General features: G+C 39.9%; 1 protein-coding gene across 5 annotated transcripts in view; it reads right to left on the reverse strand.

The window, feature by feature from the left end:
- Positions 1-19,596, reverse strand: part of PRICKLE2 (prickle planar cell polarity protein 2) — a 395,296-nt gene that overhangs the window by 186,842 nt on the left and 188,858 nt on the right. Inside the window, exon 1 of one of the 5 annotated variants that reach the window (XM_010350917.3) lies at positions 425-1,943. The exons of the other annotated variants lie outside the window; for them this stretch is intronic. The gene's annotated coding sequence lies outside the window, so the exon portion shown is untranslated. Of the gene's footprint in view, positions 1-424; positions 1,944-19,596 lie in introns of those variants that run through there. 5 annotated transcript variants of the gene reach the window in all.

The following is a 19,596-nucleotide window of genomic DNA, read 5'->3' on the forward strand; positions in this document are numbered from 1 at the left end:
ATTTTGAATAGAAAACTAAGTCATTAACAGTAAATACCTTTTAAATATTTAAGGGAAAATGAATTCTAAGAGAATAAAGGGTATTTAAAAAGCAAATCCAGGGATGTTTTCAGGTTCCCCCTTAAGAAGTCCTAATACAATAACACCACCATCCCCTCGTGATATTATGATTACCACCATTGGTTAATACAGTGGCTGCGCGAAAGGTGACCGGCAGTCAGACCCTCGACACTCAGTTCACCAGGTCCCCACCGCGGGGCTCCTGACTCCCCAGTGTCTGGGTGGCAAAGCGCATCTCTCCCAGAGCTTAGTTTCCAGCTGCAAGGACCCTTTTTTCAGAGGAGTTCCTGAAACCTGGAGCAAATGTGCCCCTGCGCCCCTCTCCGCGCTCCCCGGCTATGCGGGGGTGGGGGGGGGCACTTACCCAGCTTAGCCTTGCATTGCTCCAACGACGCTGCGGAGCCTCCGCCGGCCCGGGAAACTGGGGCGGGGGTGAGGGGGAAGGCGGGGGAAAAGGGGGCTGGAGACTCAGGGGCAGGAGTAGCCTCAGCTAAGGAGCCCAGCGGGGCGTCGGCCGCCAACTGCCCGGAGCAGGAGGGGGCCCTGCAGGGGCTCCGCACCAGGGGGCTGACATTCCCGGAGGCTTCTGCTCTCTGCGCAGCTCCGGATCCTGCAAAATCACTCAGGTCCTGGGGAGAGGAGCTCCAAGCTCTCTGGGCTGCCTCCCGGCTGCTTAAAGGGACACCTCCCCAACTCCCACTCCGCTTATTGGTGAAAATCTCGAGCCACAGGCCAATCCTAGGCCTGTTCCCAAATTGAGATTTCAATCAAGGGAGCTACTACTTTAAAATTAGAAAGGGCTGATGGAGTGCTGAGCCACCTTTCAAAAGCAGAAGGACAGAGGCCCTCTGGCCCTCAGACCAGAGGTCCTGAGAGCTGGCAGTGGCTGGAAGAGAGATTAGACTGCAGTGCACACAAGGAACAGGGTGCACACTGGTCTCCTAGGCTTCACCCATCCTGTGGTCCTCCCCATCCAATGCTGTCCTTCAGTGAGGCTCACCCAGTTTATCACAGACACTGGAGGCCTTCTCTGCTCTTGGTGCTCCTAAAGCCTTTGCTTATCTCTTCTCAGTCACTCATCACATTTTCACGTTTTTGCTTAATCTGTCACTCCCTTTACACTGTAAATTTTACCGAGGTAGGGATATTTTTATCAAGACCTATCACTCCCTACCTGGAACGTGTTGAGCTCTCAGTAAATATTTGTTGATTGATTGAATGAATGAATACACCAAAGAACGAACAACGGAAATATGTCCACTGTTGGCTGTGACAGTACACTGTTAATTAAGAGAGCAGTCAAAAGGCCAGTCACTGATTTCACACCAAGCTGTGTTCAATTACTAACTCTGCCTCTTACAGGTAGGTAACCTGCATTTTAGTTTCCCTGTCTGTAAAGCATGATCATGAAATCTACCATCTCATAGGGTTGTAGTAAAGATTGCATGAGCTCATGTTTAGACTACAGGAGGTACTCGGTCAATAACCCTGGACAAATGAATAGTCAATAGCTGTTATTACTGCAATTAAAATACATTTGCTGGAGATTTGGACTGAGTCTGACTGCTGATTTGACTTTGTAGTGAGCAGTTATTAATGAAACAAATGTGAATTTAGTGCCAACTCAGTGCTAGGCCCCATGCCAGGTATTAGGATCATCAAGTCATTGACCACAAGGAACCCACGAGTGGGGGATGGGGGTGGGAGGATGGGAGACAAGGAAATAGACAAAGTGAATTATGCTAAATGACATATAAGCAAAGACATATGTAAGGGAATGTTTATTGTAGGAGAGTTTATAATATCAAAATAACTGAAAACATAATTATCCAATAGTGGGGGCATAGTTAGTAAATTATGGTACATCCATATAATGGACTACTATACAGTCATGAGAAAGAATCAGAACTAAGTGCAGCAGTATGCAGTGAGTGCCACAATGCATTGCTAAGTACAGTGCAGACAGTAAAAAATTCTGCTTGCACAAAACATCTTCATGTATTATGTGCACATATGTATGCTGTATATGCAAAAATTACTTCAAGAACTATGATTAAGAAAATGGTAAAGGCCACTACTACTGACAAGGTGATTTGAGGTCTAGGCAGATCTTAAGAGGGTAAGGACACTAACATTTCATCATATGTCCTTGTATATTATTTGAAATGTTTTACCATGAGCTTGTATAAGGTCCTGGTTCTGGAAAAATGGCAAATGATGACAACCTGAAAAATCCAACCCTTCAAATATCCAGACATGCTAGATAAAATATAACACAATGCTTAGCTGACTTTTGAATGCTTAGCTGACTCACAATAAAGGAAGGCAGGCCGGGTACAATGGCTCACACCTGTAATCCCACCTTGCAGGGCCATGGCAGGAGGATCACTTGAGACCATTAGTTCAAAATCAGCTTGAGCAACACTGCAAGACCCAGGAGGCTGAGGTGATTTGTTTGGCCCAGGAATTCAGGGCTGCACTGAGCCATGATGGCACCAATGTTCTTCAACCTGGGTGACAGCCTGAGACTTTATTAAAAACAAAACAAAACAAAACAGGAAAATACCAAGAAATAAAGAGGGAATTAAAAACAAGAGTAAGAAGCATGCAGTCATGCTGTGGTTATGAGAGAGAGGGAAGAGTGGCTGGTGGCAGACAAAAGGCTTGTCTTGGTTCCCTAGGGGCTAGGATTGTACTGTCCACACAGGAGAGAGACAGGGCCTTGGAACAAAGAAGAGCAGGAAGTTCTTATTTGTAGAAAGCCAAGAATATTCACTGAGGGCTGCACCTTCAAATGAACAGATAGACTGGAAAAATTGACAGCCAGCTAGGTAAAACTTGTCTGCCTCTACCTATATTCTGGGTGAGAGGGAAATGTTTTAACTGAGAGTGAGAAACCCTAAGACTGTGCCTTTCTTGAGATATTAGGAATAACAAAAGTCAAAATCAAGAAGCTCTGACTGAAAAATTAATATTAAAATCCGTCCTGTTCATGACATGTCAGGAATGCCTGATAGAAACAAATGAAGATTTCCCTGGCCACTTCCACAGCCCAGACCATAACCAATATGACAAGTATGTGTTCCCAACAGTAAATTATACAACATCTAAGAAACTGATTTTACATGTCAACAAATAAAAAGAATAAGAGGCTCAAGAATTACAGGTCATAAAACAACTGAAATTCTGAAAAGGAACATGGAATGAGAAAGTTTATAAGGATTGAAAACACTGAAGCTAGAATTGAAACCCTAAAAGGAACGACATGATGACTATTTCTCTCCATAGATCCACTAAAATTAAAAACTCAATGGATAGATTAAGTAGACACTACTGAAGAGAGAAATGCAGATCTCACGACATTACAGAATTAAAGCACAAAAGGACAAAGAGTTGAAAAATATCTTAGAGATAAAGAGATATGGAGACTAGACTGAGAAGTCCCAATCTATGTATAGTAGGACTCTCATAGGGAGAGACCAGAGAAATCAGGAAGAGGCGATTACTGAAGATATATTGGCTGAGAATTTTCCAAAATTTATAAAAATCATGAATCCTCCCATTCAAGAAGCACGAGCCATCTCAAACAGGGTAAGCATAGAACATTTGCAAGTATTAATTATTCAGAAACAGCAGTTAATAAAAAACAGAAGTGGGGAAAAATGAAGCAGTGTGATAACGTAATGACAGTGGTAAGCAGCAGATGGCAATTTGTAGTCCAGAAGAGAGGCAGCTTCTGCCACCCCACATATGAAGATGGACTCTATTTTCCTGAATCATCTTGAAGACTTAGCTGTATATTTTCTATAGCGTCCAGGTGTGCAGGGCAAAGTGGCAGAGCTCTCCTGGGAAAGATGCAGCCATCAAACAAAAGCAGCAAAACCCAGAAAACAAAACAAAAAAACCCAAGTCCTTGTCACCAGGGATCTTACTCTGGTAGTAGAAGCAGCTATCACAGAATAGAGAGCATCATAACAAGGGAATAGAAACTATGGAAACTCAGAGGAAGAATGTTTCAACTAGCACGGCAGGGAGAGGTGGTGGCTCAGGGAAGGCTTCTTGCAGCAAGTCACATCTGCCATGAGGGACCTGTTGTCTTTAGGGGAAAAGACTTTAGAATCAGGCCTGCCTTTACGTCACAGTACTGCCACTTACTATCTTGTGACTCTGGCTGGGTTGGGTATATTCTCCAAGCTTCACTTATCTCATCTGTAATGGAATTCATATCACTAGTCCTGGGGCTGTTTTGAGAATATTTATTAATCATGTAGCAGAGTGCCTAGCCCATAATTAATTTCTACTAAACAGGTATACAATATTATTATTAGATAAAATTCAGTGCCTGGGTAGAAAAAAAAAAATCCCTTCTGTTTCCAAAGATGATTCTCTTCTAACAGTTAGAGACTTCAGTCTGTTTTCATAAAACTACCCTGAGAAATATAAATTGTTTACTGAGTATCTACCATATGAAAGACATATCATTGTCAAAATAAAGTTATCACACCTGGTCTTTTCCATATAAGAATTTAAAATCTACTTCCAAAAATACAACTAGTAAGGGCTACATATGTTAAGTGTCAAATAAATAATTTTCTCCAGTGTTAAATATTGAATCTGTGACAGAATTCTTGTTCGTATCATTAAACCTTCAGATTTCCAATTACACAACAAGTTGAAATAATTCAGAGTCAAGCAGGAGAAGTATTAAATGGACCCTCCTCAGAATTTTTCAGTATGTTTGTGAATGATTGGGATGACAGATGGAGAGGAAACTTGTTAAGTCCAGCCAATCATTGATGGGCAGTGCCAATGCTTGGTGGAGAACTCAAAGCTATGTAGCTAACCTGAAGGAATGGCCTGAACTAAAGTGAATGAAACTCGGTAGTGGCAAAAGTCATCCCTGCCCTTTGGAAGAAGCACTAAACTGTACAGTCTTAGAGAAGAAAGAATTGGACAAGGACATGCTCTTTCATTAATTTCTTCATATACCATTTAACAAACATTTATGTAGTATCTACTATGAGAACTAATTTACCATGTAGGCTGGGTAGACATAGAAAAACAAGACTAAAACACAATCCCTGCCTTCAAGGAGCATAAAATGTAGTAATCTAAGATCCTCTTTACTTGAAACAACAAGGGCCTCTGCCATTCTTCCTTCTGCTGTTCAATGAGTACCTAACTTTTGTAACCCTCTTGAGTATACTCCAGGGAGTAAACACCACTTGTTTCACAATAGAAATAAATCTCACGTCGTGGGCTAGCGTCAATTGATTAGTAGTGGCTTCCTGGAGTGCTGACTTGACAAGAAGTCATCCTGCATTGGCAGGAAAGCACGCTATGATTGGTTAGTGATGTCTGTCATGTGGATAGATGAGGAATGACAGTATTAATGCTATAAATTTGACATCTTCCATCTAGTCCAACCCCCTCATTCCACAGATGAAAAAACAGAACAGATCTTTCCTTTTTCCTGTGGCATTTAAATTCAGCAACACTAGCAAGGGCAACCGAGGAGAACCTCCATATCTGAAATGTTGCTGAGAGAGAAAAAAATCTATAGCTTAGAATATTTCTGATGAGCTTTTAAGATATGAACTCAAATCCTTGAGCAGCCTTTGTATTCTGTAACAAGCTGACTAAATGGAGAAAGCTAGCAACTTTGATCTCCCTATTAGCTACAAAGTGCATCTCCCTCCACATATATGAGATTATATTAAATATACATAATTTGAGGATGCTTGAGAATTAAAAATGCATTGAGGGACAGAAATGTCTATAAACTGAATATATTTCAGAAACACAAAATGAATAAATACATAAAACAGCAATTAACATGTTATGTAGCAAAGGACAAAGATTTTTATCATTTTATTCTATTAAATGTTATAGATATCATCAGTCAAACAAAGGGAAAGAAAAGCTCTTATTTCTTTTCATACAGACACTTTATATCCTGGGGACTCTGTAACAGTAACTAAGGAGATAGGGTTTGTCCCCATTCAGCAGGTCTACGCCCAATATATCAACACTTACAACCATCACCCAGTCCAATCACAAAGAATCCAGGCTCCTTGGCTGCAAAGGACAGAATGGTACAAATGGACAACAGATAAGCAGTAAGTCCAACCTCAGCCTCACTCAGATACAAAGAACAAATTGTAGCATTTGATTAATATGCCAGCTCTTCTTTCATGCCAATTACAAAGCGAATTTTCTGGAAAACCAACTCCTTGAGAAATAGATCTAATTAATTCAGTTATATAAACTCCAATGAAATATTAGGGGGAAGGGACAGGAGAGAGAAAGTGAGAGAGAAGGCTAGGAAGGAAGAGAAAAAGGAAGGAAGCAAGGAAGGAGGGAATGCATCAAAATAAGTGAGGAGGTTATGAAAAAGGATGCTCTGGAGATCCTGGGTTATTTTAGGAACCTGAAAGGTATATTCTGACTTAAGATAATAGAAATTATACTTATATTTCAATCAAATGCCCTATTGAAGGTATGGATAAGAAATTAGAAGATGGCCTACTCAAACAACTCTGTAATGCATACATTTGTTAGACTAGTTTTTATCCCCCTCAAAACTCAGCCATTAGCATATCACTTTCAATGTATTTGCTAAATCTGTGTTCACTAAGTACCATGTTTGTCATTTGTCTTATTGACTATACCTTATATTATTATTTACAATAAACAAATTGTGGCTCATTCACACAATGAAATAGTACTCAGCACTTAAAAGGAAATGAATACGGATGGGCGTGATGGCCCACGCCTATATCCTAGCACTTTGGGAGGCCAAGGGAGGTGGATCACCTGAGGTCAGGAGATCGAGACCAGCATGCCCAACATGGCAAAACCCTGTCTCTCTCTACTAAAAATACAAAAAAATTAACCAGGCGTGGTGGTATGTGCCTGCAATCCCAGCTACTCAGGAGGGCTGAGGCAAGACAATCACTTGAATCTGGGAGGCCAAGGTTGCAGTGAGCTGAGATCATGCCACTGCACTCCAGCTGAGATCATGCCATTGCACTCCAGCTGAGATCATGCCACTGCACTCCAGCTGAGATCATGCCACTGCACTCCCAGCCTGGTGGACAGAGTGGGACTCTGTCTCAAGAAAAAATAAATAAATAAACAAAGAAACAAAGAAAGGAAATGAATAGATGCAATGAGACAGATGAAATTCAAATATTTTACACTATGTGAAATAAGACAGACTGAAATGGCTATATACTGTATGACTGTACTATGTGACATTCCAGAAAAGGCAAAATTATCAAAACAGAAAGCAGATCCGTAGTTGCCAAGGGTTGGGGATGGCAGGTGAGGATACTTGAGAATTTAAAATGCACTGTGGGGTGGGGGTAGGGGGCAGAAATTTCTGTAAACATACAGGTAGCATGAGAAAATCTTGGAAGGTGGTAAAACTGATTCGTACTCTGAGTGTAGGAGTGGTTACATGACAGTTTATTACCCTATGCATACAGTATATTACTGCATGCATAAAGTATTTGCAAGTATAAACCTAAGAATACATTTTATTGTATGCAAATATAAAAAGTGGAAAACAAAAACAAACAGACAAACCCCCAAAACTTAAAATCATCCCTTGTAACATTTTGGTTTTAATTATTCCTGTATAAAGTATTTGCCTGTTATCTTTTGTTTTTGTTTTTGTTTTATTGCATTTTAGGTTTTGGGGTACATGTGAAGAACATGCAAGATTGTTGCATAGGTACACACATGGCAGTGTGGTTTGCTGCCTTCCTTCCCCTCACCTGTATCTGTCATTTCTCCCCATGCTATCTCTTCCTATCTCCCCACCCCCCATCCTGCCCCCATTTCCCCCCGACAGACCCCAGTGTGTAGTGTTCCCCTCCCTGTGTCCATGTGTTCTCATTTTTCAACACCCGCCTATGAGTGAGAACACGCGGTGTTTGATTTTCTGCTCTTGTGTCAGTTTGCTGAGAATGATGGTTTCCAGGTTCATCCATGTCCCTATAAAGGACACGAACTCATCGTTTTTGATGGCTGCGTAATATTCCATGGTGTATATGTACCACATTTTCCCTATCCAGTCTATCATCGATGGGCATTTGGGTTGGTTCCAAGTCTTTGCTATTGTAAACAGTGCTGCAATGAACATTCGTGTGCAAGTGTCCTTATAATAGAATGATTTATAATCCTTTGGATATATACCCAGTAATGGGATTGCTGGGTCAAATGGGATTTCTATTTTTAGGTCATTGAGTATTTGCCTGTTATCTTACTTGCTTTTATAAAGATGTTTAATGAATTGATCAAAAAATAGTTCACAAGATACTGTTGCTTGCTAAAAACTGTGAACCTCAAGTTGCTCTTGCTTCATTAGAAAGGGAGATGATGAAATTTTAGAGGTGTGGCAACCCTAACTCTCAAATGAGACCTCCTCCTTGATGCCTTACAAGGTTTGGAAGACTGAAAGAGAATGTTTGTAACTACATGTAACTCAATGTTAGTTACTGAATTGACCCTGCATTCCCTCACCCATCTCACCCTTTGGGAAACAGTGCTATAGATCGGAAAATCCATGAGGGAAGGGATGGCACCCGTCTTACTGTTCACATCATCCTCAGCATCTACCATAGCAGGCACTTGATAAATATTCATAAAATGAGCATGTGACACCTCTCCGCAGTGTCTCACATCCACCCTCCAGGTGAGAAAACTCCTGAGGTAGCAAGTTTCATCACCAGCCAGCATTCCTCCACTGCCGGTCACAGAAAGCAAGTCCAGCCCCTCTTCCACTCACTATCCTTCCAATCCTGAGCCTTGTCTTCTAGCAACTCAGTTCTGTTAACTGCTGCTTGTGGGACGTGGTTTCAAACCTTTTCACCACCTCAGTCACTCAAGATGTGACATCCAATTAAACAAGAACAAGGACTTAGTGTCAATAATGTCAGGTGAGATGTGGTTAGGTAAGAAAAGCACATCCATGCTTTCCAGAAAATCATGTTTAAATATGTAAGGCTAAAATAACACAACATCTGAAATGTGCTTTAAAACATTTAGGAAGGAAGCAGGAAGGTAGGATGGAGGGAAGAAAGTCAAGCAAAAGGAAATTGGAACATACGAATAAAATGTAACCAGATTTCGATAATCATTAAATCTGTTATGCGGAGATGCATTGTACAGGTCTCTCTTTTTAATTTATTTTAGAGACAGGGTGCCACTCTGTTGCCCAGGCTAGTTAGAATACAGTGGCATAATGATAGCTCACTGTAGCCTCGAACCTCTGGGCTTAAGCCATCTTCCCACCTCAGCCTCTGAAGTAGCTCAGACCACAGGCACATGCAACCATGACTGGCGAATTTTTAAAATTTTTTGAGAAACGGGGTCTGGCTATGTTGCCCATGCTGGTATCAAACTCATGGCCTCACGTGACCCTCCACCTCAGCCTCCCAAAGTACTTTGTTTACAGATGTGACCCATGTGCACCTGGCCTGTATTGTTCTTTTGATTTTTCATTATGTTTGAAAATGGTCTTAGCAATAAAAAACCTTCAAGCATGATTTGTCCAAGGCAGCGTGGAGTGGGTTTATGCTCTCCTCATTCCCAACACATGATTTCAATACCATATTAATTTGATAAACACTGAACTGTTGACCAAAACCTGTTAAAGATTAGTTGTTTTTAATTTGTGTGGTTTTTTTTTTGTTTTTGTTTTTGTTTTTTCTTTTTTCTTTTTCCTCTACATATCTCTCACTACATTCTGGCTATTCTACAGGGTAATTGGGCATCTGACTTCAAGTGTAGTTCTGTTCATTTTTAAATTTTTCATTCAGTCTTTCAATAAACAGATCAGTACCAAGGACAAGTACCTAGATCATCCCTATTTGTGCAGATATTAGGGATTTGCATTCTGCTTCTTACTGCCATATACCAGCCATTTCATTCATTTCTAAATGTTTGACTATGACTGTCTACATAAGAACCACCCAGGGAATTTGACAATTCTGTAGATTTCTGGGCCTCACTCTGGGAAATTCGAATTTATTATATTTGAAACAGGATCTAGGAATTGTATTTTTAAAGCTTTCTCAAAACCAAACTAACGTATTTATTACTTTTCCACTACATGATCAAGTAGGTTAGTAAATTGATAATGAATTCTAAAAACTGAATAGAATCTCTTGGCTACATTTGAGGGAGGGAGGGAGGGAGGAAATTGAAATATTTATATTATCTAAGTTTCACTGCCCCTAAATTGAAAAAGCAAGCGTTCCAGGACAGAGGGGAAACAGATGCCTCTTAAGCTCTTATAGTATTTCAAGAAGAGATAACTTTTATGTATAGGGAATCTAGGTATCAGTATTTGCATTTGCTGGGCCTAAATATTGATACCTCTTTTCTTGGTAGTTGAGGAGAGAGTTTTTGGCCCTCTGTGTTAGGCACATTACTCTGGAAGTGTACACCACATTTGGTCAGGCTGATGGGCATCCACTGGCTCTCTCTTGTGTGCGTGCTCGCGCTCGCTCTCTCGCTCTCTCGCTCTCTCTCTCTCTTTCTCTCTCTCTCTTCTCCCATTCTCTCACTCTCATAACCTGCTGCCCCAAACACTCTCCTTTATGTAATGTCTCATGTTGGTAAACTACTATCTGGTCTACCATTTGAATATCTCCTGAATGGTTGCATGACTTTTTGTTTTGTGGGGGCTTTTGTTTTTAGGATCTTTCTCCTCCCCTCCCCCTGCAAAAAGCAGCACTAGGAAGATAAAGGTCATATCTTCAAGGCTCTCTAGAATTTCTCACAATGCCTGTAAAAATGCTAAGCTAATTATAGACACTTAGTCAATTTTACTAATTGATGGCCATAGATTCCCCACTTACACTCTGAATAAGGGAAGAAGAGGTATTGCATGTTACTGTCAAAATTCACCTTCAGATTGAATGACTTTGAACAACCTGCTAGCATTCAAGAACTATTAATATATCAGTAGCTACTTACTGGAGAGTACTCTCTCTCAGGGTCAAGTGATGATCAATTACCACAAGCTGCCAATCACAAAGTCTCAAAGCTCTTCGCATTTTATACTCGTTGCTGCTCCTCCCCTCTGGATATAAAATTTGAGGTTTTCACTTACTTAACTCCTAGTTAGGAGACCGAATTTGGGAGGTTTCCAAAAGAAAGCCTTCCATTACCATTGCCCACTGAACATTCTGCCCTCTGGAAGAGCAATAAAATAATTTCAAGAATTTGCCTTTCCGAGAAAAATGATCAGCAGAGATAGAGGAATGCAGAGCAACTAATAACTAAAATATGTTAAATCCAAAGACATCATTTATCCCTACTGACCTGATTGATCTTATCCATGGAATTGAAAATTTATAATTGAACACTTTTAAAAAATCTATTTATAATATGAAGGTTTTACCTTCAGATTTATTGTCCAAGATGAATTCTAGAATTGGTGCTTGTAAGACCTGAATTTACCAGCTTATGTACAATTTCTTTTCATTTCTGTGATTATCAGCAGGTCAATTTATATGACTGATAATTGCAAGGTGTGGGGTTATTTCTCAGAATTATCTATTCTAAATAATAAATAATTACGAACAAAATTGAAAGCCTGAACAAAATTGAAAGCTATGGAGTCACAGCTTTCCTGGGGTGGCATAAAAATTATCAGGCTATAAAAAGTCAACCTTCAGTCTGGCCTAGTTTAACTCCCTAATGAGTTATGCATGCCAATGAGACCAAACAGAGGTCCACAAGTTACCAAGCAGAGTATCAGAGTCTTGGGAAGGCAGAAGTCACATCTGGTAAACATACACTGTAAGAGACAGAATACACATGTTTCTGGAAAATTGTTACTCATAGTAACTCATTTTCTTGATGAGGATGGCAAAGGTTATGACACCACCCAGGTCCAGCTTCCACAACAAATACCACTACATGATCACAGAACTCTTTCCAGCTGTGCCTAGAATCAGCCTCAGAATGTTTCTCAATGCAACTCTCCTATAAAGGAAGCCCTTATTTGGAACGGGGTGCAGTGGCTGAAGCCTGCAATCCCAGTACTTTGGGAGTCTGGAGGCAGGCAGATTGCTTGAGTACAGGAGTTTGAGACCAGCCTGGGCAACATAGGGAGAACCCATGTCTACAAAAAATACAATAAATTAGCCAGGTGTGGTGGTGTACATGCATCTGTGATCTCAGCTACTTGTGTAGCTGGGGTGGGAGGATCTCTTGAGTCCAAGAGGCTGAGGCTGCAGTGAACCATGACTGTGCCACTGCACTTCAGCTGGGGCAATGGAGTAAGACCCTGTCCCTAAATAAATAAATAAAACCCTGGTAAATTGATCCCAACAGGCCTGCAAGATGAACTCCATTTGCCTCCTGCTGAATTAAATGTGGTAATAGTCATCCCTCTTTTCCTGTGCTCTAAAGCCACACTTGCAGTTGGCTGAAAATTTCTTTAAAAGCAGGGGGGAAAAAAGAGAAAGAAAAAAGAACAAAAAAACCTGAAGAATATGTATATGCTTAACTCTGTCCTGCCCACTGATTTTAGAAATCATTAGGTCCTCAAGAGCTACTCTGTTTCGGGTCCCTGAAAGCTCTAAATGTTTTGTCATTCAACCTCCCCATTTGCTCTGAAGATTCTCTCAGAGCAAAGAGAGGAGGCTTCTTCTCAGTTTTCTTTGATGGCTCCTCTTTCTCTGTCCTTCCTTTTCAAAGAAGTTTCTGCCATGGGCCTGTATCTTCTCAGAGCCTCCACTCTCCAAGGGCAAGCTAATTTTGGCTCCTTCTCTGCAGTGGCATCTATCAGATTCTGTCTGCTGATTTAAGTGCCAGGCAATCACTGTTCTAAGTGTTGAGGATGTGGCTGTGAACCAAACAGACACATTCCTTGTTTGCATGGAACTTAAATTCTGTTGTGGTGTAGAAAGAGAATAAGCAAATAAGATAAATACTAAGGGTAAATGAATCTCAATGAGGAGACAGAGATGATGGGGAATGCAAACGGGTGCTAGAGGAGAGAGTGTTACTGAGCTCAAATTTCATCTCCAGCCCAAAAATCTCTCCTAAGGTCCAGACTCATGTGTCCTAATTATCTTCTGGGTATATCTGCTTGGACGCTCCACAGGTGCAAAGTCAACTTGTCCACAGCTGATATGTCATCTTCTTCCCTCAAAGTTCTCTTCATCAGGGGAACCATCTACTGAGGCTCCCATGTCAGACACCAGATGCCATCTTCAACTCTTCTCATTCCCTCCGCATCCAAACAGCTTCCATGTATCCTCAATGTTCTTCGTTTCTCTATTGCCCTTCTCTGTTCTTGACGCCATGCCCTGCTCCAGGTACCATCATCTCTCTCCAGCACTGCTGCATCGGTTTTACTAACTGGACTCCCTGCCAGAGATCTTGCCTCTCCTCCCTTCACCCCCATCTCAATCCTATTTTATATACTGTGGCTGCAGTGATACTGCTATATGACCCATCTGATCATGTCATTCCCCACTCAGTCTTTTCTGTGACTCCCTTGTGCTCTCGAGTAAAGAAACCCAACTCACAAAGCTCTTTGAGATATGACTCTTGCTTACGATGCCAACTTTCTTTATCAAAATTGTCCTGCAGATCCTGGTCTCTACACTCTTGCTAAACTGAGCTGTTTGCAGGTCCTCTGGGTTCTTGCTGTTACTATGACTGCTTCCTGAAACACAGATAAGTTCTTACCCTTGAGAAATGCCTTCTTATATGCCAAGTCCTACCTTGCACATGTGGGAAACCTTCCTGTCTGTGGACTAACATGGCAATTAGCATGCTGTCTAGCAAACAGTAGGCATATAATGAGTATCTGTTGAATAAATGAATAATTCAATTGACAAAAGCAATGAAAATGTCCCCAAAATAGAGTCTTTTGGAAATTGAATCAACTCATGTAATTGTGGCCAACTTATTTTTGGTCTCACAATTCTGATTCATGGGTCCTCAGTGATCTAAGCCTTTGAGAGAAAGACTTCCCATGTTTGGGGCAAGTCATTTATTCTCTCTGTGCCTCAGTTTCCTCATTTATAAAAGCAGAAAAATAATTTCCGCTTCAGGCACATGTCATGATGAGGAATTGAGTGTGTAGAAACACCCAGCTCACTGCCTGGTTCACAGTAAATAGCTCTGCAAATGATAGCTCTTATTATTTAAAAAAAAAAATTCTGCCTTCAAGTCAGGCTGGGAGCAGAAACACTCTGAGACTGGTGTCATTTTTCAGAAGTCATCACACCAAGGGGAAAATAAAGAGGATGAGGGAAAATGTATCCTCTTTATCAAATGCCCTCCTTTCCTTTGAAGATCTCCCCAGCACTTTGGACTTGCTATTCTGTTTTTATTCTGAGTTCATTTAGCTTTAAGCTCACAGTCTTTATTTTAATACACACTGCATTTTAACAAGTAGGTCAAAGCCATTTTATATTTGCAATATTATTACCATAGTAATCGCTGTATTTTATAACCTGCAAAATGCTCCCAGGGAGACCAGTAGGGACAGCTACAGTTTGTAACAAAAATAATAATTTCAGCACTGCAGAATAAGCTCCTCTTAAAAACTCTCTTGTCGCAAGTATTAATTTTTGAAGCTCCCAGAATATGTGGAAACAGCAAACGCTAATGACTAAAGACTTAGTCAAGAGCAGTTAATTTCAGTAGCTTTATGTTTGGAAAGATGATAATAATAGTAATAGTAATAATAATAATAGCAGCTAATGCTTCTATAGTGTTTGAAGTAGATTATCTGCAAAAATTGTCTAAGTCCCCCACCTGTATGTGCGCTCTTGAATAGTTCCCTTCCATAAGGAATGTGGACTTGGCTATGTAACTTGCTTAGACCAGTGGAATATCTGCAAATGTGAAGAAGCAGAGGATTCAGAAGCAATTGTGCATTTCAGTTTGCTCTTTTGCTGCTATTGAGAATCCTATGACCACAGACATGGGAACAAGCCCATTTGCTATTAGCCTACCTGCCATTATATTAATCATGTAAGCAAAGCCATGTTGGACTATCTGGCCCCAGCCAAGGCAGCCCAGATGAGAACAACTGCCCAGCCAACCAAATCATGAGAAATAATAGATGTATGCTTTTTAAAGCTACTAAATTTGGGATGTTTTGTTATTCAACATAAGCTAACTCATAATAGTATTTATGTCATATAAGGTATTCCTCGAAGGGCTGTAAACAAAGTCATTCATCTCTCTACAACAAAACTTTGGGGGCAGTACTATTACCTCTTTCATAGATGAAGGAACTGAAGCACACAGATTTGGTACTTTGACCAAGGTCATACACAATTAGAATGTGACGGAGCCAGAATTTGAACCCAGTTAGTCTGACTCCTAAACTACACAACATTGACTCTTAACATATTCATTTTTATCCTATAGAAATATTATTTTATACAATAGTTATAAAAAACATTGCTTAATGTCAACAGTTATGTCAATAATCAAGAGCACAAAATCCTGTTGTGCCCTATGAAAATCTCACAGGAATACAGTTTGGACTTTGAACACAGACCAAAAGTGTGCCCAGCCATCCACACACCAAATTTCATTAAAAGATTTCTCACTGATACATGTGACTTTCAGAATTAACTTCAAAAGATAAAGTGAGTAAGGTTCAATCGGACTTTATTAAGTTTTTTAGGTCATACACTTCTTGAATTCTTTATACATTTTATTTCAGTCAATTAAATTACAAAACAATACAAGCTTTTTAAATTCAAGGTCTAAAAATATATAAAGTAATAGTGATTCCCTCTCCTTCTGTTCCCCTTCAACTTCACCTTGCTAATGTAACAAACTTAATATTTTAATGTGTATCTTTTTATACTTTTCCTCTAATTATGCAAACACTTATTAAAGGCCTATGAAGTTACTGTACTTTAACATTGAAAATTAAAAAAAAACAAAAAACAAAAAAAAACAAAAAACCAGTTGGCTACAAACTCAAGAGCTTATTTAACAATCTTGTCATCCAAAGAAATTTTATAAAAGCCTTAGTTCATTATAATCAAGTATCTATATTAACTGTATTTTAATTCTCAAAAGCAACAATTGTTCTTTCACTTTATACCATCAACAGAAAGGTTAGCTTTCACAACACAAACAAAAAGCCAGTTTTATGCTCTATTTGGTCTAAAATCAAATTCTTAACTGAAAGTTCACTAATATGCCTTTCAAAACTGAAGTCTGATTCTCAGAAACGGCCATGCTAGAAGGCATCACAGGAGGTCCAAAACAAGTCACTGAAATCACAAATAACAATAGAAAACCCAGCACATGCACAAATAAAAAATGGGAGACTATCCCACTTCAGGACAAGAAAGTGTAGCTGAATGGAATAAATTCGCTTAGAAGACAAGAGTATCAATATATACTGCATTTAGATAATAACTATGAGATGTCAGCTTCTATCAAATGATAGCATCCCAAAAAATCCCATTGTAATTTTTTAAAAATCCAACTTATTTTTATTTGGATCAAAAGGTTTTACCCCAGTGACAAATAGTCTGTATTAGTCTGTTTTTTTATACTGCTGATAAAGACATAATTGAGACTGGGTAATTTATAAAGAAAAAGAGGTTTAATGGACTCACAGTTCCATGTGGCTGGGGAGGCCTCACAATTATGACAGAAGGCAAAAGGCACATCTTAGATGGCAGCAGGCAAAAGACAATGAGAGCCAAGCAAAAGGGGAAAACACTTATAAACCATCAGATCTCATGAGACTTATTCACTATCACAAGAACGGTATGGAGGAAACTGTCCCAATGATTCACTTATCTCCCACCAGGTCCCTCCCACAACATGTGGGAATTATGGGAGCTACAAGTTAAGATGAGATTTGGGTGGGGTCATAGCCAACTCATATAATAACCTTTCTAAGGAACATATAAAAAGTCAACAGTAACATAGGAAATGTTATCTTTGTGTCTGCTTTGCTCCATTTTCCTTCTTCTTAAATAACATGCTATTTTAACAGTCTATGGATAAAGAATGTGTTCAGGGCGATGGTGAAGATTCAATGCAGATTTCCCAAGTATCTGTGTAGATTAAGAAAGAGAGGCATCCTGACTCTTCTATTTGAATAAGATAAACATGAAAGTGATACATCCCAGTCTTTCCATAATGGAATATACACTCCATCTTTAAGGGCACTAGAGCCCCATTAGAATTGAGGGTAGAGCTAGTGAGCGCTCTGTTAGAATATATGTACATATACATAATATATATGATAGGTTTTTTTTTTTTTCACTAAGTCCGTGATTAAGCCAGGAGTCTCTAACTTGAATAGGTAATTAAAGGATCATAATGAGAGAGGCACTAATTTAACACAGGAGCCACCACTGAACTCTTTGCTTTTACTAGTTCATCCATTCAATATCAAATGTATCTTACTGAGCATCTACTATATGCCAGGACATGGGACAAGTCCTAGGAATTTAAGACCGAGGGGGACATGCAATGGAACAGAAGATATACCCCAAAGGTATGGACAAGAAGCTAAGAAGATGGTACAGCCGCAGTGGAGCTACAGAAGGAATTTTCCTCCTAACAAGTCTAATTAGAGTCTTCAAGTTAACATGAAATGTTTAATAATTGCAAATATGGAATTTCTCAGAATTAATTCATTCATTGAACACTCCTACGTGACAGGCACTCTGACAGTGCTGGAAATAATAAAATAATAAGACATGGCTTTGCCTTCACAGGGTCTTCAAGTCAACAGATGAATATGACTAAGAGCATGGTGGTACGAAGTCACAGAGGAAGAACACATAACCTAGTTTTAGGGAGGTCTCCCCACATAAGGTACATCTAAGCTAATATTTTAAGCCTGAAGTTCTCTTTGGACTTTAAAATGGAATTCCATTAAAAATATTTCTAGCCAATGATGAAAAAAAAAAAAGCTGCTTCTTATATTGAGTGAGCGAGTACCTCCGTAAGACCTCCAGTACTGTAATTCTCAAATTTTAATGTGCATAGGAATTCCCTGGGATCTCATTAAAATGCAGATTCGGACCCAGTAGGTCCTGGGTGAGACCTGAGATTCTGTATTTTCAACTAGCATCAGGTGATGCTGAGGCTGAGGACCACACTTGGAGCAGCCAGGCTCTAGCACAAAACAGCCCATTAGCCAACAGATGTGTTGTGTTTGGCCCAAGCAGTGTTCCATAACATCTCTATTAGTCGCCAACTTTTTTAAATTAAGAGATTTCATGTAAAAAGCAGAATTTCCAGCTTCTTTTGAGAAATTCAAGGTCAGACAAACTGGGCCCTAAATTTCCACAAGGTGATAGTAAGCCAGACACAGGGGAGGAGTCCTGTGATCTTTGGTTTCTACAGTTGCTTCTACTTTCACGGGAGCTCTTGCCTCTATGGACTTTGCTCCTAATGCCTTCTTCCCTCTTAGGTATCTGCATTTGTAACTCAGGTTCTAGCATCTTGAAAGTGTTAACAACCCACCAAACCACCCAAACATTCTTCCACAAGTAGTCTGCTCACCTGGCAGAAATTGGCACCATTAATTTATACTAAGAATGCACCTATAATCTTGTACAAAAACAGCACAGCTCTCTCTTGCCAAATTCACTTGGCTTGGCAAATGCCGGAACTGCTCCAAGGTGGTATTTCAGGATACCCCATAAAGGAGATAACGGCATTTATGGAAGGACCTGTGTGGACAGTGAGATTGCACAGCCAGATCCTAAGGGCCCACTCTCATTCTTTAAGATGTCAGCAACTGAATGCATCTAGAAACACTTCTCAAACATGAGTCTTGGCTAGAGGTAGGGGAGGGACTCCACCTGGAGAGGATGTGTTTGTCAGCAAATGTGTGAGTGGGCACTGGCAGACAGAGTGCACATCTTTTCATCGTGGAATATTAATCTGTGCACTGGCACTTGGCTATTTTTGCATTTGAATGATGTCTCTTCATTTGGACAAGATAGAAATGCTCCGCTTCGTGGTTCTGGCTTCTACAATTGCCAGACACCCTCAAGAGACATCCCTGCCATCCACATATTAACAGACAAAGTGAAATGGACTGATAAGATTTTCAGTATCAATTGATGAAAAGTATACCAGAAATCACTTATTCTCCTATGCTTCTGATGCCTGATGTGTCTGTCATGTCCTATGATGAGCAAGATCTATTATTACAGTGGTAGGACTGGAATTAGGGCTTGTAAAAAAGAAAATCAGATCAGTTTCTTCTGTTTGTGCCTGCCACCATATATCTTGTTCATCATTAGTTTTCTTTACTGGGGCCATATTTATGAGCCTTTCTAGGGCTTGAATCTATCTTTACCTGTCACTGCTGAATTGTTAGACTGAAACAGCATTTTCACAGAGTCAGTGGTATGAGGTAGAGTGAAGTTTTTTTATAAAAAAAGAAATCATTGACAAGAAATAAATGCTTAAACCTGAGCCAAAAAAAAAAAAAAAAAGGAGTTTAGGGCACATGAATATTAATGTATACACATGATCGTGCCACACAAA

Source organism: Saimiri boliviensis, chromosome 8, assembly GCF_048565385.1.
Source record: "Saimiri boliviensis isolate mSaiBol1 chromosome 8, mSaiBol1.pri, whole genome shotgun sequence".
NCBI lineage: Eukaryota > Metazoa > Chordata > Mammalia > Primates > Cebidae > Saimiri > Saimiri boliviensis.